We start from the raw sequence: 26,152 nt of genomic DNA on the forward strand, positions 1-26,152 counted from the left end.
ATAGCAACGTGGGACCTCTGTGGATTACGTCGGACCTGGAGGGGTATTTGGGGATTGTAATAAAATGGTGAAAGAGGGTGTTTTTTTGTCTTTTATTCCAAATACAGGATTTTTCGTTGTGTGTGTTTATTTACTTTCACTTACAGGTTAATCATGGAAGGTATCTTGGGGAGACGCCTGCCATGATTAACCCCTTATTACCCCGATTGCCACCGCACCAGGACAATTCGGGATGAGCCGGGTAGAGTGCTGGGACTGTCACATCTAATGGATGCGGAAATTCCGGGCGGCTGCTGGCTGATATTGTTAGGGTGGTGGGCTCCCCATAATGTGGCGCTCCCCATCCTGACAATACCAGCCTACAGCCATGTGGCTTTATCCTGGCTGGTATCAAAATTGGGGGGAACTGCAGTTTTTTTTTTTTCTATTTTATTTATTTATTTTACTGCACGATATAGACCCGGCCGCCAGCGGCTGTGTTTGGTTGCAGTGAGACAGGTGTCACTCATCGTCGGGGCGTGTCTGACTGCAACCAATCATGGGCGCCGGTGGGCAGAGAAAGCAGAGAATAACAGATTGAATAATGAGCGGCAGCCATTTTCAAAAGAGGAAAAGCCGTGGGAGCTTTGTGACAGCCGTGCAGCGAGGCGCCCGTGATCGGTGAGTAGGAAAGAGAGAGGGATTGTGCTGGGGATGCAGGACGCATGCATATAGCAACGTGTGCACATAGCCTTACTGTGAAAAGCCATGCTTTTGGTGATCGAACCGTTATCAAACGGTAACTCGAACTGCCGAACTTAAACCAAATCGTTCGAGTTTGTCTAACGACTCGAACACCGCCCAAAATCACCCGAATTTGAACATCGCTCATCTCTATTAAACACACAAGGAGGGGTTTTGGGAATCACAATTAAAAGACATACAATGAGAAAAACTGCAGTCAGGGTAGGTGGCAATAATGACATTTAGATATACAATAGTGTAAATATATCCCAGTATGCAGTGAAATATCACCTGTACAAAATCCATCCAATGTACAAAATTACACCCAGTATACAGGACAGGAGAAGTGGTACTGTGCATTAGGTGTATATACAGTATATATATCTAATATATAAAGCTGACTGTGTGTATATGTGTGTGTGTGTGTGTGTGTGTGTGTGTGTGTGTGTGCGCGTGTATGTGTGTATGTGTATGTCCGGGATTGGCATCTGCACCAATGCAGCTACAGCCACAAAATTTTGCACACTCACACTTCTGGACCCCGAGAGCATCATAGGCTATGTTTTGAGGGGAAATTTTAACCCCGCGCTTTACAGTTATTCACTAAAAAACCTGCCTCCATTAAAGCGAATGGAGCTGGGAGCCACAGAGCAGCCAGAACTTCAGAAGAACGCGCAGCCACGCCCTTAAATGGAATGTTGGCGTGTCACAATACAGCCAGGGAAAGAGGCAGACACAGACAGGGTAAGAGACAGACACAGACAAAGAGACAGACTGACAGGGAAAGAGACAGACAGAGAAAGAGAGAGACAGGTTAAGAGACAGACACAGACAAAGAGACAGACACAGGGAAACAGACAGACAGGGAAAGAGAGGGAAAGAGACAGACAGGGTAAGAGACAGACAAAGAGACAGACACAGGGAAAGAAACAAAGGGAAAGAGGGAAAGAGACAGACAGGGAAAAAGAGGGAAAGAGACAGACAGGGAAAGTGACAGATAGATAGACAGACAGGGAAAGATATAGATAGACAAAGAGATAGAGAGACAGAGAGATATATACAGAGGGGGAGACAGACATTATAATTACATTTCTATCTAAATATATCTATTTATATCTATTTGACTAAGAAGGATCACCACTCTTAATAGTTGTTCTAGAGATGAGACGGTGTGTCCAAACTTTTGGTCTGTACTGTATATATGTGTATATATATATATATATATATATATATATACACACCGTGTTTCCCCGAAAGTAAGACAGTGTCTTACATTCTTTTTACCCCCAAAAGTGCCACTATGTCTTACTTTCGGGGTATGTCTTATATTGGAAAAAATCCCACAGCAATCGCAGCATATCTCCATGCAAAGTACCGTATGGGGACTTGCCGCGATTGCGCCCTAAGTGTACTGCAAGTTAAGGAAACTTAACCACCAGCGGCTGCACATGAGGGCACTGAGGCTGCGTGATTTTGTATGTTGTCCATGGTCCTGATGGAGCACGGACAACATTACTGCAACATTTCAACATTTCTCGGTAGCCGAGCGTTCAGCTGAGCGCCCGACCACCGGCGTGTGTCAGCTCTCAGCTGAGCGCTCAGCCGCCGGCATGTCAGGGCGTTCAGCTGAGCGCCCGACCGCCGGCATGTGTCAGCTCTCAGCTGAGCGCTCAGCCGCCGGCATGTCAGGGCGTTCAGCTGAGCGCCAGACCGCCGGCATGTGTCAGCTCTCAGCTGAGCGCTAAGCCGCCGGAATGTCAGGGCGCTCAGCTGAGAGCTGTCACATGCCGGCGGCATGTCAGGGCGCTCAGCTGAGCGCTCGGCCGCCGGCATGTTAGGGCGCTCAGCTGAGCGCTCGGCTGCCGGCATGTTAGGGCGTTCAGCTGAGCGCTTTGCCGCCGGCAAGTCAGGGCGCTCAGCTGAGAGCTGTCACATGCCGGCGGCATGTCAGGGAGCTCAGCTGAGCGCTCGGCCGCCGGCATGTTAGGGCGCTCAGCTGAGCACTTTGCCGCCGGCAAGTCAGGGCGCTCAGCTGAGAGCTGTCACATGCCGGCGGCATGTCAGGGCGCTCAGCTGAGCGCTCGGCCGCCGGCATGTTAGGGCGCTCAGCTGAGCGCTTTGCCGCCAGCAAGTCAGGGCGCTCAGCTGAGCGCTCGGCCGCTGTAACTGTACTGTAAAGAAGAAAAAAAATAAATAAATACATTTTTACTACGTCTTACTTTCGGGGTATGTCTTGCATTAGCTGACCCCCCCAAAACCCCCACTACGTCTTACTATCGGGGAAACACGGTATATATATTAGCTGTACTACCCACATAACAAATAGATATAAATGTAATTATAATGTCTGTCTCCCCCTCTGTATATATCTCTCTGTCTCTCTCTCTTTGTCTGTCTCAATCTTTCCCTGTCTGTCTATCTGTCTTTTTCCCCATCTGTCTCTTTCCCTCTCTTTCCCTGTCTGTCTCTTTCCCTCTCTTTCCCTGTCTGTCTTTCCCTCTCTTTCCCTGTCTGTCTCTTTCCCTCTTTCCCTCTGTGTCTTTCCCTGTGTCTGTCTCTTTACCTGTCTGTGTCTGTCTCTTAACCTGTCTCTCTCTTTCCCTCTTTTTCCCTGTCTGTCTCTTTCCCTGTCAGCCTGTCTCTTTGTCTGTGTCTGCCTCTTTGTGTCTGTCTCTTACTCTGTCTATGTCTGCCTCTTTCCCTGTCTGTGTCTGTCTCTTTCCCTGGCTGCATTGTGACACGTCAACATTCCATATAAGGTCGTGGCTGCGCATTCTTCTGAAGTTCTGGCTGCACTGTGGATCCCAGCTCCATTTGCTTTAATGGAGGCAGGTTTTTTGGTAAATAACTGTAAAGAGTGGGGTGAAAATTTCCCCTCAAAACATAGCCTATGACGCTCTCGGGGTCCAGAAGTGTGAGTGTGCAAAATTTTGTGGCTGTAGCTGCGACGGTGCAGATGCCAATCCCGGACATACACACACATACACACACACACACACACACACACATTCAGCTTTATATATTAGATATATATACACACACACAGATACAGAATAATACAGATACAGTGGAACCTCGCTTAACGAGTAACCCACTTAACGAGAATTTCGCTTAACAAGCAAAGCTTTCTGTAAATTTGTAACCCGGTTTACGAGAAAGCTTTGCTGTACGAGCAAAATCCTCACCGCACACACTTCCGGTTCCGTACATCCACCGCGCTCTGACCCGCTCTTGAAGTCCACACAAACACACACAAGCACGCACAAACACACACAAACACACATGCGCACACTTACAGTATTATGCTCACCTTACCTTCCGTTCCACCGCCGGCCTCATGGTTCTTGTAGTCCGCCGACTCATTGCTACGTCCTTGCGGCGAACTTCAAGACCCAGGAGGCCGGCGATGGATCGGAAGGTAAGGTGAGCATAATATGTGTACCTTCAGTTCCATCGCCGGCCTCCTGGGTCCTGTAGTTCGCCGCTCCACTCCAGGCTGTGCATCGGCAACCATAGCGACAAAGCAGGAAGTTCCCCTGTCACCCGCTACTCAAAAGGCAGCGCGCTGGCCAATCAGAGGCAAGTGGCTCCTGCCTTTGACGTCAGCGCTCTGGCAGCGGAAGTTCCTCCCTCATCGTTATGGTAACCTGATACACAGCCCGTACCGGAGAACAGCAAGTCCCAGGAGACCGGCGATGGAACGGAAGGTAAGGAGAGCATAATATGTGCGTGTATGCTTGTGTGTATTTGTGTGAGTTTGTACATGTTTGTGCATGTGTGGAATGACACAATAGGGGACCTGAATGGGACATTTAACAAGTTGTGGAAAGAATTGTCTGCATTGCAATGATTTCCTATGGGAATTCTTCCTTTGCTGAACGAGTAACTTGGTAAACAAGCACAGTCCCAGAACGGAATATTCTCGTTAAGCAAGGTTCCACTGTACTGAAGATTGCACCGAGTACACAGTACAGGGGGAAGTGGTACTGTGCAGTGTGTATATATACAGAGTAATACAGACAATGAGGATTACACCCAGTATACAGGACAGGAGAAGTGATACTCTGTGGTGTGTATATACAGAATAAGATCGGGGTCACACTAGTAGAAAGCATTGGATACGATATATTAATGACACTAGGTTTAGTCTTTGCTGCGAGCGTGAGCAGAGTATAATTCACTGTGATCTGATTCTCTGACATGCTGGACAGGAGCGGAGAAGATGGAGAGATTAATTTCTCCATTTTCTCCATCTCTACATACATTACACTGCCCTTGGATGTCAACCGAGACCAGTCCGATGTTACACATGCACCCATAAGACTTGTATTGGCATGATATATATATTACAATCACAAAATCTTGCACAGATACCTCATTTGACTCAGGGAACGTCGGATTTCATTTTGAGGGGAAATTTTAACCCTGCGCTTTATAGTTATTCGCCAAAAAAAATGATTTACATTAAAGTCAATTGAGCTGGGAGCTACAGGTATTTAAAGGGAACTTGTCATCAGTTTTGGGGTCTATAAGCTGCGGCCACCACCAGTGCGCACTTATATACAGTAGTCTAACATGCTGTATATAAGAGCCCAGGCCACTGTGTAGAACATAAAAAAAACACTTTATAATACCTAGAAGGTTGCTCCAGTGCAGACTAGTTGGATGGGTGGCGAAGTTCTCCAGTACTGGAGCCTCCTCTTTCAGCCATCTTAGTCCTTTCTCTGAAGCAGGCGTGGATGACGCGCCCTACGTCATGCACACAGGCCGGTATTGAAGTCTTGCGCAGTACCTCAGTGCCAGCGAGTGTGTATGCACGCCGGCTTCAGAAGAAAGAGAACAAAGATGGCCAAAAGAGGAGGCGCCGTTACCGGAGAACAGCACCACCCATCCAACTAGTCTGCACTGGAGCAACCTTCTAGGTGAGTATTATAAAATGTTTTTTTACGTTCTACACAGCGGCCTGGGCTCTTATATACAGCATGTTAGAATGCTGTATATAAGTGCGCACTGGTGGTGGCTGCAGCTTATAGGCCACAAAACTAGTGACAGGTTCACTTTAATAGGAGCTGTGATTGGTTGCTATAGGCAACGGGGGACATTTTTAGTATAAGAAGATTATATGTGAGGTAATATAATATCGGTGAAGAGACTGACAGGGAAAGAGGCAGGCAGGGATACAGACAGACAGGGAAAGAGGCAGACAGACAGACAGGGAAAGAGGCAGACAGACAGGGAAAGATGCAAAACGATAGCAAAAAGAAAAACGACCAGACGTCCTGATTGCAGGTGAAAAAAAAATATATATTTATTCATCAGATAAGGTGGACACACCATGTGATTAAAAACAACAAGAAAAACAGGGGTTACTGGCATAATCACGGTCCTCACAACATTGGTGGCTATATAGGGTAGTCTGACATAGGTACCATTAAAATTAATAATACAGCCAATATATATATATATATATATATATATATATATATATATAAATATATATATATAAATATATATATATATGTATGTATATATATATATATATATATATATATATATATGTATGTATATGTATGTGTATATATATATATATATATATAGTATTCTGTATATTTTCTCTATAAGATAAATTGGTATTTTTTTCAGTTGTCCAGTCTTGATGATAGTGTTCCTGCATTATAAAAAACTAGTATTCACATACATTATCTGGATGTATTATTAATTTCAATGGTACCTATATCAGGCTACCCTATATAGCCACCAATGTTGTGAGGAACGTGAGTATGCCATGAAACCCTGTTCTTGTTGTTTTTAATCACATGGTGTGTCCACCTTATTTGAGGAATGCAAATCAATAAACATATTTTTTCACCTGCAATCAGGACGTCTGGTCGTTTTTTCTTTTTGCTTTCATTTTGGTTGTTCCAATTGCAACCTGTCCAGTATATATATATGTAGTCAATAAGTTGCTGTCAATGCTGCATTAGACTCAGATTTATATACAAATAATCAATATGCTACTATTTTCCCTGTGACTTTTGCTTTTCTGTAGACAGGGAAAGAGACAGACAGAGATAGACAGAGAGACAGAAACTTGGAGAGACAGATAGAGACTTGGAGAGAGGCAGAGTGCCAGAGAGACAGTTACTATCCTGGGCTTCGCCCGGGTTAATAACTGCTGTTAACAAAATAGAATGTATTAACAAAAATGTATTCTGCACACAAAAACCACAAAACAGATAGATATAAATGTAATTATAATGTCTATCTCCCCCTCTGTATATCTCTCTGTCTCTGTCTGTCTGTCTCTTTCCCTGTGTCTGACTGTCTCTGTCTATTTCTCCGTCTGTCTCAATCTCTTTCCCTGTCTGTCTCTTTCCCTGTCTGTCTCTTTCCCTGTGTCTGTCTCTTTGTCTGTCTCTTTGCCTGTCTGTCTCTTTTCCTCTCTTTCCCTGTCTGTCTGTTTCCCTGTGTCTGTCTCTGTCTCTTAACCTGTCTTTCTCTTTCCCTCTCTGTCTCTTTCCCTGTCAGTCTGTCTCTTTCCCTGTCAGTCTGTCTCTTTGTGTCTGTCTCTTACCCTGTCTATGTCTGTTTCTTACCCTGTCTGTGTCTGCCTCTTTCCCTGTCTGTGTTTGTCTCTTTCCCTGGCTGCATTGTGACATGCCAACATTCCATATAAGCGCATGGCTGCGCATTCTTCTGAAGTTCTGGCTGCACTGTTGCTCCCAGCTCCATTCACTTTAATGGAGGCAGGTTTTTTGGTGAATAACTGTAAAGTTCGGGGTTAAAATTTCCCCTCAAAACATAGCCTATGACGCTCTCGTCCAGAAGTGTGAGTGTGCAAAATTTTGTGGCTGTAGCTGCGACGGTGCAGATGCCAATCCCAGACATACACACACACACACACACACACACATACACACATTCAGCTTTATATGCAGTCATATGAAAAAGTTTGGGCACCCCTATTAATGTTAAACTTTTTTCTTTATAAAAATTTGGGTTTTTGCAACAGCTATTTCAGTTTCATATATCTAATAACTGATGGACTGAGTAATATTTCTGGATTGAAATGAGGTTTATTGTACTAACAGAAAATGTGCAATCCACATTTAAACAAAATTTGACCGGTGCAAAAGTATGGGCACCCTTATCAATTTCTTGATTTGAACCCTCCTAACTACTTTTTACTGTCTTACTAAAGCACTAAATTGGTTTTGTAACCTCATTGAGCTTTATCCAATCATGGGAAAAGGTATTTAAGGTGGCCACATGCAAGTTGTTCTCCTATTTGAATCTCCTATGAAGAGTGGCATCATGGGCTCCTCAAAACAACTCTCAAATGATCTGAAAACAAAGATTATTCAACATAGTTGTTCAGGGGAAGGATACAAAAAGTTGTCTCAGAAATTTAAACTGTCAGTTTCCACTGTGAGGAACATAGTAAGGAAATGGAAGAACATAGGTACAGTTCTTTTTAAGCCCAGAAGTGGCAGGCCAAGAAAAATATCAGAAAGGCAGAGAAGAATAATGGTGAGAACAGTCAAGGACAATCCACAGACCACCTCCAAAGACCTGCAGCATCATCTTGCTGCAGATGGTGTCAATGTGCATCGGTCAACAATACAGTGCACGTTGCACAAGGAGAAGCTGTATGGGAGAGTGATGCGAAAGAAACAGTTTCTGCAAGCACACCACAGAGTCGCCTGAGGTATGCAAAAGCACATTTGGACAAGCCAGTTACATTTTGGAAGAAGGTCCTGTGGACTGATGAAACAAAGATTGAGTTGTTTGGTCATACAAAAAGGCGTTATGCATGGAGGCAAAAAAACACGGCATTCCAAGAAAAGCACTTGCTACCAACAGTAAAATTTGGTAGAGGTTCCATCATGCTTTGGGGCTGTGTGGCCAATGCCGGCACCGGGAATCTTGTTAAAGTTGAGGGTTGCATGGATTCAACTCAGTATCAGCAGATTCTTGACAATAATGTGCAAGAATCAGTGACGAAGTTGAAGTTACGCAGGGAATGGATATTTCAGAAAGACAATGATCCAAAACACCGCTCCAAATCTACTCAGGCATTCATGCAGAGGAACAATTACAATGTTCTGGAATGGCCATCCCAGTCCCCAGACCTGAATATCATTGAAAATCTGTGGGATGATTTGAAGCGTGCTGTCCATGCTCGGCAACCATCAAACTTAACTGAACTGGAATTGTTTTGTAAACAGGAATGGTCAAATATACCTCCATCCAGGATCCAGGAACTCATTAAAAGCTACAGGAAGTGACTAGAGGCTGTTATTTTTGCAAAAGGAGGATCTACAAAATATCAATGTCACTTTTATGATGAGGTGCCCATACTTTTGCACTGGTCAAATTTTGTTTAAACGCACATTTTCTGTTAGTACAATAAACCTCACTTCAATCCAGAAATATTACTCAGTCCATCAGTTAGAAGATATATGAAACTGAAATAGCTGCTGCAAAAACCCAAATTGTTATAAAGAAAAAAGGTTAACATTAATAGGGGTGCCCAAACTTTTTCATATGACATATATAAATTATATATATATATATATATATATATATATATATATATATATATATAATCTATGCAGATACTCAAGAGTTGCACCATGTATATAAGACAGGACACGTATGCTAAGCTCCAGAATATATGCTGCAAGCCATTATATACACAGCTCAACACTATATACTGTGGAGTGGTGTATATACTACATAGTGTAGAGATGTATATATACTGTAGTGTGGATTCCGCAATATATACACAGGACCAAACTATATAAACATCTCTACACTATATACATACACACACACAACTCTACATTATGTACTATATATACCCAGCACTATACTATATTCTGCTGTATACATCAGATATGATACACAAAGACTGGTGTTTATACATCCCATGGGAGATAGTAACTGCAGGCATATATCCTGGCTTATATACAGATGCACATATATAGGCAGGATTCCACACAGACACAGGCAGGTTTATATACTGTATATATAAATATATATATAGCCTGGCATGTGAAATAGAACAAACAAAAAGTAAATACAGAAAGAGACCATCAGTATATAAAGACTGCAATAAGTAACGGATACAGAGGAGAACCACATGTCCCAAATATCATGCACTTACCTCAGAGGAATGGCAGTGTGTGTGCTGCTCGGCAGTGTGTGTGTGCTGCTCAGGCAGTGTGTGTCACCATGAGGCGGGGGGGGGGGGGGGGTGTAAAAGGGCGCTAACTGGAAGTGACAAAGCTGGAGCAGCAGGAAGTGGGGCATGGAATGTGTATAAGGAATAGCACAGGAAGTGCGGCCAAGAAAGGAGGAGCAACAGGACGGAAGTGGGGCAATATCTGTACAATAAAGATAGCTGAAGTAAGGACTAAAGGGTACTTCTCACATAGCGAGATCGTTGCTAAGTCCCAGGTTTTGTGACGTACCAGTGACCTCATCAGCGATCTCGCTGTGTGTGACACTAAGCAGTGACCTGGCCCCTGCTGTGAAATCGCTGATAATTACACACTGTTCTGGTTCATTTTTGGCCGTCGGGCTCCCGCGGGGCAGCACGCATCGGTGTGTTTGACATCTTACCCAACGACCTCGTTCGCAACTCACGTAGGCGTGCATCTTCGTTGTTTTCCGCGCCCTCTCTGTTACGATTGGTGATCGCTACTGCGTTCGAATTGGCCGCTTCCATCCTCAGTTCTGGCTTGTAGATCGCAGTACATTTCAGAGGGCTGAATTCACTTGTCCCGAAGCAGCAGATCGTAATACAGTCCATTCTGCATCGCTTCATCCGTTAAACAGTTCTTCTGGGAGTTGTACTCTGCAAGGTAGGCATCGTTTGGGGTCTCAAATGCGTTTTCATAATATTATCTCATTTATATGACACCTAACAATTATCTACTATCATTGTCCTATTCAACAGTGTTCATGCTTCTACACTTGCAAGCAAATGGTGGGAGGGCTTGGCTTCTCTCCGTATACATGCTTTTGCATGAGCAGCCATTTTAGGGGGTCTCGTGTGCACACACCCAAACAGTACGTATTTTTCTGTTTATTTTACCATGTACAGTAATAATAATAGCGTTATTATTTTATTGTAACTATTCTCATATTTTCCATTTCATTTTCATTTCCCTAGATTGCACAACTTGAGCAATGGGGAGTGTAGTATTGTGGTGGCTGCTTTGCTGCTTGAGGCAGCTCGGCGATAAGGCACAGAAGAGGCAGCGCAAACAAAACCGTCGTATGTGGACCAGACAGTGGCTGCAGAAGAGGTCCGAATTGTCCCACATGCAACTGGTAAGAGAGTTACAGGAGAAGAATCCTCACGATTTCAGGAACTATCTACGGATGTCAGAGGAATCCTTCAAACTGTTACTGGAAAGAATTACGCCACTTATTCAACAGAAGGATACAGGAATGTGTGCTGCTGTCCTGGTAGACGAAAGATTGGCCGTCACGCTGCGTTTCCTCGCCACCGGGCATTGCAAGATTTACATTTTTCTTCAGCCATTTCACGGCTCCTGCTCAGCGCTTTAATTCCGGAGACATGTAATGCAATTTTCCACTGTCTACGTAGCTATATTCAGTTTCCCAACACGGAGGAGGAATGGAGAAAGATTGCCTCACATTTTGAGCAGCTCTGGCAGTTCCCTAGCTGTGGAGGGGCTTTGGATGGGAAACATGTCCATATAACTCAACCACCTAACAGCGGATCATATTTCTATAATTATAAGGGCTATTTTAGTGTCGTAGATAAATGGGAAAGATTCAGCTCACCCCTCTTCACTCCTGGTCACACCTACGACGCACGGAAACACCCTGACCCGGGTGGGAAATCACATGAAGAGTTAAGCAACAATATCCAGCGTCTTCAGGCAGGATTAGATGTAAAATGAAGTCTTTATTCGATATTAAAAATATTATCCATCAAAACACAGCAAAATACAGAGGCAGGTGGAAGAGAGGAGCTTTTTCCTATGCGTTTCGACCTATGCAGGTCTTAAGGTACCGTCACACATAACGAGATCGCTAGCGAGATCGCTGCTAAGTCACCGTTTGGTGACGTAGTAACGATCCCGTTAGCGATCTCGTTGTGTGTGACACTTACCAGCGATCAGGCCCCTGCTGTGAGATCGCTAGTCGTTGCAGAATGGTCCAGGCCATTTTCTTCAAAGGTGATGTCCTGCTGGGCAGGATACATCGCTGTGTTTGACACTGTGTGACAGAGTCACAGTGACTGCTGAGATCGTTATACAGGTCGCTACTGCGACCTGTATTGTTCCTGCATCGCTGGTAAGATCTGACTGTGTTACATCTCACCAGCGACCTCCCAGCGACTTACCAGCGATCCCTATCAGGTCACATCGTTTTCTGGATCGCTGGTAAGTCATTATGTGTGACTGGGCCTTTAAGGCCCCTTTACACACTGAGACTTTCTAGCGATCCCACCAGCGATCCCAACCTGGCCGGGATCGCTACAAAGTCTCTGAGTGGCTGGTGAGCTGTCAAACAGGCAGACCTGGCCAACGACGCAACAGCGATCCGGACCTGCAGAACGACCTAGTTAGTCATTGGGGACGTTGTAAAGCAGCTTTTTGAAAGGGAAGTCGCCAACGAAGTCGCTGTAAAGTCCCCTTTACACACAGAAAAGCCCGGACGCCTGCCCTGAAAGGGCTCAAGGGAGGGCAACATGACTGAGGAGGGATGCTAGGCCTGAGGATTAGCAAGGGGTTAATGCTCAGGGTATTTTGTGCGGGAAAATGGGAGGTGGAGTTATAGGGCTGTGGGGCCATGTAATTGGTCCGGGGGGTTGCTAGTGTAGGGGAGTATATATAGGGCTGGATTAGGAGGTGGGAGGTCATTCATCACCTGAAGACGTCTGGAATTGTTCCTGTCCCAAAGGAGGTCGTCTATGGCGGAGCGGCGTGGGGTAGCGCTGGCTCCAGTGGACACGGCGGCGGTGGACGGCGGATGATCAGGCGGCGGAGGTGGTCGAGCTCCCGGTGCCTCCGGGAGGGGGTCAAGGCCCTCGCAGGAGTTGGATCCAGATGGGCCCCGGGACCCCCCTTCGGCGCTGGCAGCAGCATCGTAGGACGTCGGGGGAAGCGACGGAGATTTCGGCAGCAGCGGGGCGGTGAGTGACGTCACCGGCCTCCTTCTGTGGTGGTGCGGCGCGGGGTCGGCATAGTGATGTGGGCGGCGCGATCACGTGACCCGGGGCGCGGTCACGTGGTCCGGCGTCGCGGTCACATGGCCCCGGCGTCCTGACGTCATGGTCACATGGCCCTGCGGTGCGGTCATGTGACCGGGCGTTGAACCCGGAAGTGCGGCCTGTGCAGCCGTGCAGGGCCTGTATGGGATCCCGGGTCGCAGTGGCCAGTGGTGACGGGCGTATTGCGGCTGCGTGGCCCGCCGCTCTCGCCCGGCCCGCCGCTCTTACCCGGCCTGCCGCGCGCACCCGACCCGCCGAGCTCGCCCGACCCGTTGGGGCTCACCCGATGCTTCGTGGTCGCGTGGGGTCGGCGCGGTCGCGTGGGGTCGGCGCGGTCGCGTGGGATCGGCGCGGTCACGTGGGGCCGGCGCGGTCACGTGGGGCCGATGCGGTCGCGTCCCCTTCGAGGTCACTTCCACATGGCTTGCTGGGTTGTCACGTGACCGGCATCATCCAGGAGGCGCGGCCTGCACGTCGGTGTGAGGCCCTCTGATGGTGCGATCACACGGTTACTGGACACGTCACCGAGCCATCAGCAGCAAGGAAGTGCGGCCGGCACATCCGTGCAGGGCCTGGCCATCAGGGAGTTCACGGCAGATGTCGTCCAGCGGAGTGGGTGAGTGACACCTCTGATTCCACCAGTGCGGCCTGCGCAGCCGCGTAGGGCCCGGCCAGCAGTCCGGCGGCGGCACGTGATGGGACAACATCGTAGGAGGGCTACGGCGTGGGGGTTTGGTGTGACAACCTGGGTGGCGCGTCCGCGTGGCCCGTGGCGCGGTCACGTGGTCCGGCGTCGCCGTCATATGCCCTCGGCGTCTGGTGCAAGATTCAGGAGCTGTGCCCTGCGCAATTGCGCACGGTGATTGTTGCAGATCCAACTCTGGATACGGATTCACACAGGCGGCTGAGCGGCTGGAGCGCACCCCCCCCCCCCAGTTGTGGCTTCGAGCCAGTGACCTTTCTCCAAGCGTCCCCGGATGGCTGGTTAGTCCGGGCGCTTTCGGTGCGGCCCAGGAGGGCTGCATCCGGCGTCTATCGGTGGAGAACATGGCGGTGCTCGACGCGGAGGACATGCGACGGCTGTTCCGTGGGATTCCATGGAGTCAGCCTAGTAAATTAAGGCTCACTTAAAACCTTGTATTAATGCTTGGATTAGGGTGGGTAGTAAGGGTGTTGATACGTATGATTTCGGGTGCAATAGGGCGGTAGTTTGTTTGTCAGCTGGTTTCGGTAGGAGGTAGGGGGCCCTGTTTCAGCGATGACTTTTGTACGGGAGTGGTTGCTCTGTGGTCCCGGATGCCTCGCTATGCACTTCATGAGCGTTGGGGTTTTTCATGATAGGGTGTTTATCTCTAGGTGACGCAATGGTTTCTTATGGTTGGCGTAATTGCGCTTGCATATTTTGGGTGACTTTGTATGATTGAGTGTTTCCCTGGTGGTTCGTTACTAATTCAGGTGTAAGTCGACGGTGGGGCGGAATTAGAGGCAGGTATACGAATACTTGTGAAGGGGTGGTGGGTAGGATAACCGAGTTTACGGCGATTCCATGGTTTATGTAATGGTTATGGGAGTCTTTTAGCTAGAGGTTTATCGCGGTTAATAGTAGGTGATAAGGGTTCGAGGGCAGGCCACATACATGGTGGCCCGTTCTGTGGGGGTGCATTTGCATTTGGTGTCTGACTCTTGAGCGTTGCATGTGGTGTGTGTTATTGCTGGTGGGAGGTGAAAGGGAATGTGGTTGCGTCTCACGAGGGGGTGCTTTATACTCTATAGGCATCGGCCTGAGTCCGGTCCTCCAACAGGGGTTGTGAGAGTACTGGTAGGTTTTCAGGTTTACTGGGCGGGCATGTTTTGTTGCGGCCAGATGTTCAGGTCGTTATGATTGGGACAGCAGTCCTTTGGAGATCTGCCCTCCCTTGCGGCGGTTGGCGACACCTCCCTGGGGGTCTTGGAATTGACTGTTCACCTGTATGCGGTGCCCTGTCTAGCCGTCTATTTACAGGAGTAATAGGCGTTTTAAAAAAAAAAAAAAAAAAAAAAAAAAGAATAAAACACTTTTGTTGCCTTGGTCTGTAATCGGGTTTTAGTGCTTGTTTACGATGTCTGTTGGACAAATATTGTGTGAGCGGGATGTTTTATGGTTGCCCCAGGTCTGGTTATTGTGTACATGGTCCGGGTTCGGTTGGGGGATTATCCGATATTCGGGATGGTCGAGTGTTTATATTCTGTTCCGGGGACAACCTGGGGACTGCTACGCTGTTTCTTCATGCCCAGGGTGTACCTGCGGAGTTAGCATGTGTTTGATAAGTCGATGTGTTTGGTTCGGCTAGGTAGGGCCCTATGTCTGAGGTCAGGTTACGGGCCATTATCAGGCTCCAGTGTATGTCGTGCTAAGGTTGGGGTCAAGTTTGGCTTATTGCCCTGTGTGCCGTTTGGGGGCCTTTGCAGGATCTGCGGGTTCATGGGGAGATTACGGGAGTTGGCTAGCAGTGTCTGCACAGGGGCAGTTTTAACAAGTTTTATGCGCGTGGATTGGTAGGCGGTTCTTAGTAGGGTCGCCGGCTTAACGATGGCTGACTGTATCGGGCGGCATTCGTTATGGCAGTTGAGAGTGGCTCCACTGGAGTTTATCATAAGAATAGGTGGTTCTCGTTTACGGTGGCTCGGGGGTTTCTTTCAGGTACAGCTGGCGTGGCTTTGCCTTATGGGTATATGGTTCGTCTTAGAGTGTTTCTTCCTGGTGCCCCCGGTTAGGGGGCTCGGGTAATGTGTCGGTGCGAGGAATAAGTGACATTGGGGTTGGGTTATCCAGTGTGTGGATTATTGGTGTCCGGGGGGCCTCTGATTGGCGACTTGTGGGATTTTCCAGCTAGCCAGTGCTGATGGCGGGTTATTCCATTTGTTGGTTATGCTGATAGATCATGAGGTATGTTGTGGGTTCGCCGATTGTAAGGCGGTAGTGTAGCCCCTCCCAGTATTGCATTGCCAAGTGGTTACTGTGGTCTTACGTATTTGTCAGGACCGGCAGATATTGGGGCACACAGTTGTGCGGTGCAGCTGTGGGTGAGGTGTCGAAGTAGTGAGCGAGTAGGTCGCAACTTTGCCATTACCTCCCTCAATGTCAGGTTGGGTGGCAGGGGCAGCCAGCGCGGGGTGCACTGACTCTTATGGTTTAAGGACCTGGTAACCATCTGGGGCGGTGCCCCGTTTGGGGGGGTGTTTTCGCGGCGCTTTAAGGCTGAGTGGCGTACAAGCACCAGGCACATGTCGGTGCAACGTTTGACGGTTGGCCCTGGCTTACGGTGCCTTCAATTGCGGAGAAATGTGGTGTTTGAGTTTTTACTGGACTACGGGTTTAGTGGGAGTTGCTGTTCTCTCATTTTGTGAGTAGTTTTGAGTCTGCAGTTTAGCGGGGATTGGGCGTGGTGTGCATTTGGCTTTGTAGAGGGGGGCAACGGTAGTGTCGTGCTTGAGGGTTCAGAGTGCACGGTGATACCGATGAATAACGGGGGTCATGTGCCCTTTTCCAGGGCTTTGAGCAATATGTGGTGGTCAGAAGGGTATATTCTGAATTAGTTTCGGAAAATCTGCTGGTGTTGGGAGTATCGTTACACATTGGTACATAGTTAAGGTCTTTTCTTCAGGCTGGTGGTCGGTTTGGCTGTTTTCGGTCAGGGTTGTCGTGACAACAATAGCAGGGTGGCATGGTTTTGGCTATTGGGCTGGTGGTGTTTTAGGATCTGTGTGATTACACACAGTTTACGGGAACGGCAGCGTTTGGTACGGCGCGTGGGTGGAGGAGAGGTGGTCGCTGGGGCATCCGGGGGGCTTGATTCGTGACATCGGGCCTGATTGCCCCGGGCCATTTTCTTGCCTGGGTGCCGTGCTCGTGCCGTTGTTCACAGGGGCATGACTGCCCAGGGGTGGTGTTACTGGGTATGTTTTAGGAATCTGTCAGGAGTTGGGGAAACAGTGGAGGTTGTTTTGTTTCCGACTATAAGGGTTGGCTTTGTTGATTTACCAGTGGATGGGTAATTTTAGGAGGCGCCTGCAGTGTAGCTGTCTCAACGAGGCCAAGCTTGCCCCTTATTCCATGAAGATGGGGGGCGGCGGCTCAGGTGGCTCGTTGGGGACTGGTCGCGCAGGCGGTGCAGAGGATTGTACTGGTACACCAATGATGGTTGGCTTTGTTAATTATCAGTTGAGGTGTAATTCTAGGGGGCGCCTGCAGTGTAGCTGTCTCAACGAGGCCGAGCCTGTCCCATATTCCATGAAGATGGGGGCGGCGGCTCTGGTGGCTCGTTGGGGACTGGGCGCGCAGGCGGTGCAGAGGATGGTAATGGTACACCAATAATGGTTGGCTTTGTTAATTATCAGTTGAAGTGTAATTTTAGGAGGCGCCTGCAGTGCAGCTGTCTCAACGAGGCCGAGCTTGCCCCTTATTCCATGAAGATGGGGGCGGCGGCTCTGGTGGCTCGTTGGGGACTGGTCGCGCAGGCGGTATATAGGATCGGACGACGTGGTCGGTTAGTTGCAGGTCTTGGGGGCGGCTGACCTTGTTGTACTGGTGGCTTGGTGCTGGTTGGCATCGTAAGGTCTATTGGGGGGTTATTTTGCTCGATTGGCATTGGTCCCGCAGTATTGGTTGCTCGACTCGAGGAGTCGGCTCGGGCCGGGGTTGTTGGTGGTGGGGCTCGCACGTACAAGGTGTCATACGTGCTCGCTCTGGCGGAAAGGAGGGGGGTATTTGAAGTCGGTGGATTGCACAAAGAGCGGGGGGGAACCCAGTGCAGGGGCGGGTTACCCCTGGTGTGCAATGGTATGGTTGGTGGGTCCCTGCTGTGCTCGGTCACAGCGGGACATGTTAACGTGGGACCCTGCTGTGCTGGGTCACAGCAGGGCATGTTAATGTGCTGGGTGTCCTCGAGCCGGTGTGGTGCGGCTGAGGGCACATGGTGGAGCAACACTCGGCTGGGTGTCCTCGAGTCGGTGTGGTGCGGCTGAGGGCACATGGTGGAGCTGGTGTTGCAATCATGTACAAAGGGACTCTTCACTTACCCCCCCCTCCTTTGCTGGTGGTTATGTTTATGGAGTTATTTACTACATTTATGAATAAATGTTATTGACTATTTTGGTGTTAATAAACGAGGCTGCTGTGGCCTTTACATCCAATGTCACGCAGTCCGTGTCTTATTTTGAGTGGAAAAGTGGTGAAAGGTGGATAACTGGTTTGGGTCAGAACGGCAAGTTAGGGCCGTCAGTCAGACGTTCCTAAGTCAAGAAAAGCCCGGACGCCTGCCCTGAAAGGGCTCAAGGGAGGGCAACATGACTGAGGAGGGATGCTAGGCCTGAGGATTAGCAAGGGGTTAATGCTCAGGGTATTTTGTGCGGGAAAATGGGAGGTGGAGTTATAGGGCTGTGGGGCCATGTAATTGGTCCGGGGGGTTGCTAGTGTAGGGGAGTATATATAGGGCTGGATTAGGAGGTGGGAGGTCATTCATCACCTGAAGACGTCTGGAATTGTCCCGCCCACCCGCCCTATTTTTGGATTTCTGGCTATCGACATGGAGAGACGAGGAGGATTGACCTTGTCGCAGCAGTCGGCGGAAAGGAGGGGGGTATTTGAAGTCGGTGGATTGCACAAAGAGCGGGGGGGAACCCAGTGCAGGAGCGGGTTACCCCTGGTGTGCAATGGTATGGTTGGTGGGTCCCTGCTGTGCTCGGTCACAGCGGGACATGTTAACGTGGGACCCTGCTGTGCTGGGTCACAGCAGGGCATGTTAATGTGCTGGGTGTCCTCGAGCCGGTGTGGTGCGGCTGAGGGCACATGGTGGAGCAACACTCGGCTGGGTGTCCTCGAGTCGGTGTGGTGCGGCTGAGGGCACATGGTGGAGCTGGTGTTGCAATCATGTACAAAGGGACTCTTCACTTACCCCCCCCTCCTTTGCTGGTGGTTATGTTTATGGAGTTATTTACTACATTTATGAATAAATGTTATTGATTATTTTGGTGTTAATAAACGAGGCTGCTGTGGCCTTTACATCCAATGTCACGCAGTCCGTGTCTTATTTTGAGTGGAAAAGTGGTGAAAGGTGGATAACTGGTTTGGGTCAGAACGGCAAGTTAGGGCCGTCAGTCAGACGTTCCTAAGTCATGAGACTTTCTAGCGATCATGCTGCACAGCGGGAAACAAAGGACCAAAGAATGGTCCTGAACGATTTGTAACGATCACAACTTCACAGCGGGGGCCAGGTCGCTGATGTGTTTCACACACTGCAATGTCGCTGGGGAGGTCGCTATTACGTCACAAAACCGGTGACGTTACAGCGATGTCGTTTGCGATGTTGCAGTGTGTAAAGCCACCTTAAGTCATGGAATGCGCATAAAAGTCTCCAAAGGGATATTTAAATTCAGTGCACATCACAAAAAGGTTGGATTAATTAAGTGGGAAACACACCCATCACACTCAATATAGACGGCACAAAAAAAAGGAAAAGTTAAAAAGAAATAGAGACAACTTCATTGAAAAAAATACAGATAAACAGACAATTGAATAAAAACATACAGGAATACTGATAAAAACTATTGTAGCTAAGGAAGCCAAATATTTGCTTGAGTAGAAAATTCCTTTCGCATCCTGGAAGGAAAAATAGAGAATTACTGATGAAATACAAGCAAAAAAGAATTTTTTAATTCATAGTGAATGCAACAAAAAACGCTGTTATAGTAGACATGAAGAATTAGTATTGGGCAATAGAAAGAGTTAACACTAGAACTACTGACTTTTTTTTTTAATACATAGGACGAAGTAGTCAAAATGACTACCTCAGTAGTTCTAGTGTTAAAGCACATAGAAGCCGCATATGGGATACTATGTAAGCACCAAGACAGGAACCAGCTGGCGCTTTACATATGCGATCTCGCCCTGTGTTCATACTGTGCGGGATTTTGAGTGCCCAGTGTAAAAATATGGAAGGATCTTTAAAGAAGATCCCCCCTCCCCTAGATCTCCTCCAAGGAAACAATAATCCAGGGTGAATGAAGTAATAAAATTGTTATCACAGGCTGGAACAATATAGTAGTTAACATTAAAATGTGTGCATGAAAAATAGCAACCAATTACATTGTAAAGTGAACATCAGGAGAGAGATCGCTGCAGGAGCTGCATGAAAGAATCTCTGCTCATGTTCATGACATGTAAAGTTATAATACTCAGATTAAACGTCAAGGAAATGCTCCATTAGGTAATTAGTGAAAGCAGTAAAAGACGCTGTAAGGCTATGTGCGCATGCGTGCGCTCTGCACCGCACCGAAAAGGTGCGCTTCAGAGCGCAGCCGAAAAGCTGCGTTCTGAAGCGCATGGTGCCGGCGAGAACGTGCGCTCTGCCTGCAGCTCCTGCCATATACAGAGCAGGGGCTGCCGGCAGAGCGCACGGAAGAAGTGACATGTCACGTCTTAGAACGCAGCGATTCGGGCAGCAGCCGAAGCGCTGCGTTCTAATATGCCACGTGCGCACGGCCCCTGCACAATCTCCATAGATTATGCAGGGGACGCAGGACGCATGAATTACGCACACGTGCGCACATAGCCTTAATCTGAGCAGACAATGCGAACCCCCTCTGTGTTAGGCCCGTTTCACACGTCAGTGAAAAACACAGACGTTTTTCACTGGCGTGTAAAACACGCACATGTCCCTGAGTGTACCGTGAATCACGGCACACGTGGGTTGTCTAAGTGCAATCCGGGCTCCGTTCTCCGTGGCCCGTGATTGCACTTAGAAATCAACTCACCTGCGCCCGCTCCCGCTCTCCGTGGTGCTGAATCCTCCCGTGGTGCAGCATCCGGCCGGCGCTGACCCCTGCAGCAGCTGCTTCCGGGTCGGCTGTGTCGTGCATCATTAATATGCGCGACAGTAATCAGCCGGCTTAGAAGCAGCAGGCTGCACGGGCTGCAGAGGACATCGCTGGATGCCGGGTGAGTTAAAATGTTTATTATTTTAAATGCACGTTTTTTTCTGGCACGTGTTTCACGGACCACACCACTGCGTGGTCCGTGGGACATCAGTGATGCCAGAAAAAAATGGACATGTCTCCGTGCGGCAATCACGCACACGCGGGTACACGGAGACACGTGCAGTGAAAAATCACTGACGTGTGAGCAGACCCATTCATTATAATGGGTCTGCGTATGTCAGTGATTCTGGTACGTTTAAAAAAAAGCACAAACGTACCAGAATCACTGACGTGTGAAAGGGGCCTTATACTAAGCAGAATTCAAGTGCCCCGTACAGGATGTGGAAGAATCTTAAGAGAACAAGCCCCACCACTTTGGGACTCCTCCAATGATACAGTAATTCAAGGTAAATGTAATAACAATAATGTTGTCACAAACTGTGAAAAATATATAATTATAGACAGTAAAAAGTGTGAATGCAAGTTGAGCATCAACCCGCACTGTAAAATGAACAGGAGAAGAGAGATCACCAAGCATACTGCATAATGAGATCTCTCCTCATGGTCATACCATGCGGGACTCTGGTGCCCAACTTAAAAATCCAGAAAGACTTACTATTGAGAATCTTTCTTCTAAGATCCCCTCCTCTAGCAGGTTTATAAACTTTTTCGATACCAGCAAAGACAAGGGAATCCAGACACCTGTTATGAACAGTAGTGAAATGCCTGGAAACCGCTGATACATTTACCGCGGAAGAATTGAGAGTGTCAGACATGTGTCTACGTATTCGTTGTTTAAGGGGGCAACTTGTGCATCCAACATATTGTATACGGCAAGAAGTACATTCAATTAGATATATGACATTGGGAGTATTGCAGTTTATGAAATCTTTAATGTTGTAAGAAGAACCTGTATATGTAGAAGTGAATGATTTACATTTTCTTGCATGTTTGATATTTTTAATATCGAATAAAGACTTCATTTTACATCTAATCCTCCTGGAGACGCTGGATATTGTTTCTTAAAGGGGGCTTTACACACTACGACATCGTTAATGTGATCTCGTTGGGGTCACGGAATTCGTGACGCACATCCGGCCGCATTAGCGATGCCGTTGCGTGTGACACCTATGAGCGATTTTGCAACATCGTATAAACGTGCAAAATCGCTCATCGGTGACATGGGGGTCCATTCTCGATTATCGTTACTGCAGCAGTAACGAAGTTGTTCCTCGTTCCTGCGGCAGCACACATCGCTCCATGTGACACCGCAGGAACGAGGAAGCTCTCCTTACCTGCCTCCCGGCCACAATGCGGAAAGAAGGAGGTGGGCGGGATGTTACGTCCCGCTCAGCTCCGCCCCTCCGCTGCTATTGGGCGGTGGTTCAGTGACGCCGCACGGACCGCCCCCTTAGTAAGGAGGCGGTTCGCCGGTCACAGAGACGTCGCTAGGCAGGTAAGTATGTGTGACGGCTCTGGGCGATGTTGTGCGCCACGGGCAGCGATTTGCCCGTGTCGCAAAACAGATGAGGGCGGGTACCCACACTAGCAATATCGGTACTGATATCTCAGTGTGTAAAGCGGCCTTAACTCTATTTTAGTGTCATCCTGATGGCCTTGGTGAACGCTAATTACGAGTTTATATTTCTTGATGTTGGCATGAACGGCAGAGTTTCCGATGGGGGTGTTTTAGAGCATACACGCTTTGGCGAGCATTTGAACAACTGTGACCTGCACTTGCCTCCCAACTCAGAGACTACAAGCAACCTTAATTTTGTTTTTGTTGCCGATGAAGCCTTCCCGCTTCATCCCAATCTTATAAAACCGTTCCCCCAAAAAAATCTTACGGAGGAAAGATGCATTTTCAATTACCGATTGTCACAGGCATGCCGGATGGTTGAAAATGCTTTCGGTATCATGGCCAATCGCTTCAGTGTTTTCCACACGCCCATTAACATGAAGCTAGAATCAATAGACTCAGTTATTTTGGCCTGTTGTGTGCTTCATAACTTTCTTCGTCGGCGTGATACTAAGGCTGGACTCACACGAGCATATGGCATCCGATGCGAGAGCATCGGATGCGATATGCCAATGTCCCCCGGCTCAGGCTCTGCTGCGAGCGTGAGCCGAGTGTCATGCGACTGTAACCCGATCTTGCGATCGGGTCACAGCTGTGAAGCTGAATGCGGGCGCTGCGGAGGAGAGGGAGGGGTTAGTCCTCCCATCTCCTCCACTGTCAGCCTGTGCGTAGATCGCACTGCACTGGGATAACATCCGAGTGCAGTCCGATGTATCTCTCGCATCCATTCACTTGAATGGGTGCGAGAGATACAGCGGTAGCAGCAAAACGCAGCATGCTGCCGCTTTTCTCGCATCCAGAATCTGGATGCGAGAAAAGCTGACCAGCAGCTCAACCTCATTGCCTAACATTGGTCAGAGTGCAATGCGAGAATTTCTCGCATTGCACTCATCCGATTTTCACGCTCGTGTGAGCGTACCCTAATAGCTACTGTCCGTCTGGCTTCATGGACTCTGTGGACCTAACAAGTGGGGAAGTGGTGCTCGGCAATTGACGTGAAGACAGTCCCGCGATTGCAGGCCTTCAGCCTTTTGAACACGGCAGAAACACCGATGATGAAAAAACCTGCCGAGAGAACTACTGTCACTATTTTAACAGCACTGGTGCTGTTACTTGGCAGCATCAGATCTTATAGTGGGCTTCTGATGACTTTTATATTGTGCTTTCATCTTTGCAATGTTTGTGTAATAAAGTGTACAAACTAGGAGATTGCAAAAGCTTTGTTTGTTATTCTTTGACTAGTAAGGACTATGCATGCAGCATTCACTTCTGCACTGGCGCTATACAGAAACACACATATATGTGCCACCCCCGTGCCAGCAGCCGAGCTGCTCGGATCCAGGTTCTCAGTGGCTTGAGGGTCTCAGGACCCAGGGGTCGTGCGGCCGCTCAAATGAAGGGGGTATTTACAAGGGATTAAATAGTTTGCGATGCCACCCGTGGTGTGTGGTAATTAGGAGTACCACGTCTGCAGTTGGGAGTACCCGGGGATGATGGAATGGGGCAGCAAGGTGTTAGAACCCTCCATGGGAGGGGGATGCCCCGGGACTCAGTGTGTGGGGATAGGGCCATGAGATGCAGGGATCACTCTGGTACTCACTCAGTCAATTAAGCAGACACCGACAACCGAGTAAACCAAATCTCTGGACACTGCTGCCGCTGAGGGGAGCTAGTTCGGGCGGGTCTCGTCCCCAATGGTGCTGCCTGGTGATCTGTGACCTTCCTCCTGGCACTAAGTTTACTTCGCTGGTGGTCCCGGTAGTATGGAACTTGCCGACTCCTGCTTCCCACTGTGGCTAAGTATGGGAGCTTGCTCTCAGGGCTCACGCTTCGGATTTTCTGGACCGTTTTGAATGGAAAAGTCCTATCCCCCTCGTTGCGCTAGTGCCCCGATTTTGGAGCGGTTGAATCTTGAAGGCTCCGTTCTCCACGGGTAAATTATCGGGTTGCATGCATCTACTCCCTGACCTAGGGTCCACGTACCCCATCGTGGCTTGGTCCCAGCTCGATGATGGTGCAAGGCCGCCGGCTGTCCTGCTCGACAGACTCGAGCCCCTTGCTATAATCCTCTGCGACCGGGGGTCCAACTACTCTAGGCCCAGACCACCGTCTGCCACCTAGACAGTTTCCTTATGGGAGTCCCCGCTCCCGACCTCCTCAGAGTTCCTCACAGCTCGAGAGCTACTCTCTACTAACTTACAAACTACACTCCTCACCTCCCCTCCCTGACTCCCCCAGGTGGGCGACTCTATTACACTCAAGCCGTCCACTGGTGTGTCTGGTGGGTGTGGTGCAGGGTGTATCTAGGATTTGATTAGCTGATGTAAGCAACATCATTTGGTTAGGGACTCATAACCAAGAGGAAGGTGGATACTGCACGAGAGGGTAGATTGTGCAATACCCTGTGACGACCTGATAGTCCAGGGGCGTCACATATACACATACATATTGATATACATTACTATTGTTGAGGATAAAGAATTGAGTATCCAAAAATACTTAATTCAGCCATTTCATAGACTCAGTTATATAGTTCAGTAGATGTGAACTAACACACATATTTGTGAATGCTTTTGTTTCTTACTAACATGTATATATGTATATTGCATATTCAGTGTATTTTCCTTAGACACAGTATATACCAGCACATGTAATTGTAAAGATGGCTGCAATTTCCTGTTTTGCACCCAAGACAGATGGACAAAGGAAATTCCTGGAGTCTGGACTGACCAATCCAAGGAGGATGTGTAGATCTCTCTACGTCATGAAGCCCTGACCTACGATACTTGATTGGACTAAAACTTTTGTTTACACCCCCTTACTGCTTGGTCTAGAGTTTCTTTCAAACAATAAAAAGCGCACTTGGTTAAGAGCCAGTCATGGAGATAGATGTAACTGACTTGCTGTCTAGTTATTTAGTCTCTAAGTGCACTCATGACATTTTAATTAGAAACAGCAGCCGGATATCGAGAGATCCTTTGAGTCTCATCATCATCGTCATTTTGAACCTTGACACTATATATACACACGCTTACATATACATCCTTAGTCTGAAGTCACACTTGCGTAAGGCATCTGATGCGAGAACATCGGATGCGTTATGCCAATGACGCCCGACTCTCGCTCTCCTTACAGCAGGAGGCGAGTGTCATGCGACTGTGATCCGATTCTGTGCATTTCCTCGCATTGCACTCGGCCATATTTCACGCTAGTGTAACTCCAGCCATACACACATAAACATACGTATACTCCTATGTATACTCGTACATCCATATACACATATACATTCAGACACACAGATATACATACTCCGAGACACACAAAAAAAGAGGGAAGCCAGCACTGCTTATGAATGGTATGCAACAATGAAGAAATAAAAAGTGTAATATTCACAAATTCATTCCTACTGTAACAATTCAATGAGATTTTTTGCAAATGATTGATCAATGATTTGAGCCCCCCATGCCCCGTCACGTCAAATCTCTATAGGGGGGTCCCTAACTCTATATTATAAATTATTATTGTACCATAAGGTTACCCGAGACATGTCTGAACCGCTCCCATGCTGCCAGGACTGACAACCGCGAATAAAGGCAGCCCAGGTGCCAGTGTGTGTGGCAGAACCACACACACCAGCACAA

General features: G+C 48.1%; 2 protein-coding genes across 3 annotated transcripts in view; both read right to left on the reverse strand.

Moving 5' to 3' along the window:
* The window catches only part of LOC142245463 (uncharacterized), a 38,829-nt gene extending 28,861 nt beyond the window's left edge, over window positions 1-9,968 (reverse strand). For both annotated transcript variants that reach the window (XM_075318188.1, XM_075318187.1), the window contains exon 1: window positions 9,893-9,968. The gene's annotated coding sequence lies outside the window, so the exon portion shown is untranslated. The remainder of the gene's footprint in view (window positions 1-9,892) is intronic.
* Window positions 1-26,152, reverse strand: part of LOC142246725 (uncharacterized) — a 329,582-nt gene that overhangs the window by 237,450 nt on the left and 65,980 nt on the right. The gene's annotated exons all lie outside the window — the stretch shown is intronic.

The sequence above is a fragment of the Anomaloglossus baeobatrachus genome, chromosome 7 (assembly GCF_048569485.1).
Source record: "Anomaloglossus baeobatrachus isolate aAnoBae1 chromosome 7, aAnoBae1.hap1, whole genome shotgun sequence".
Taxonomy (NCBI): domain Eukaryota; kingdom Metazoa; phylum Chordata; class Amphibia; order Anura; family Aromobatidae; genus Anomaloglossus; species Anomaloglossus baeobatrachus.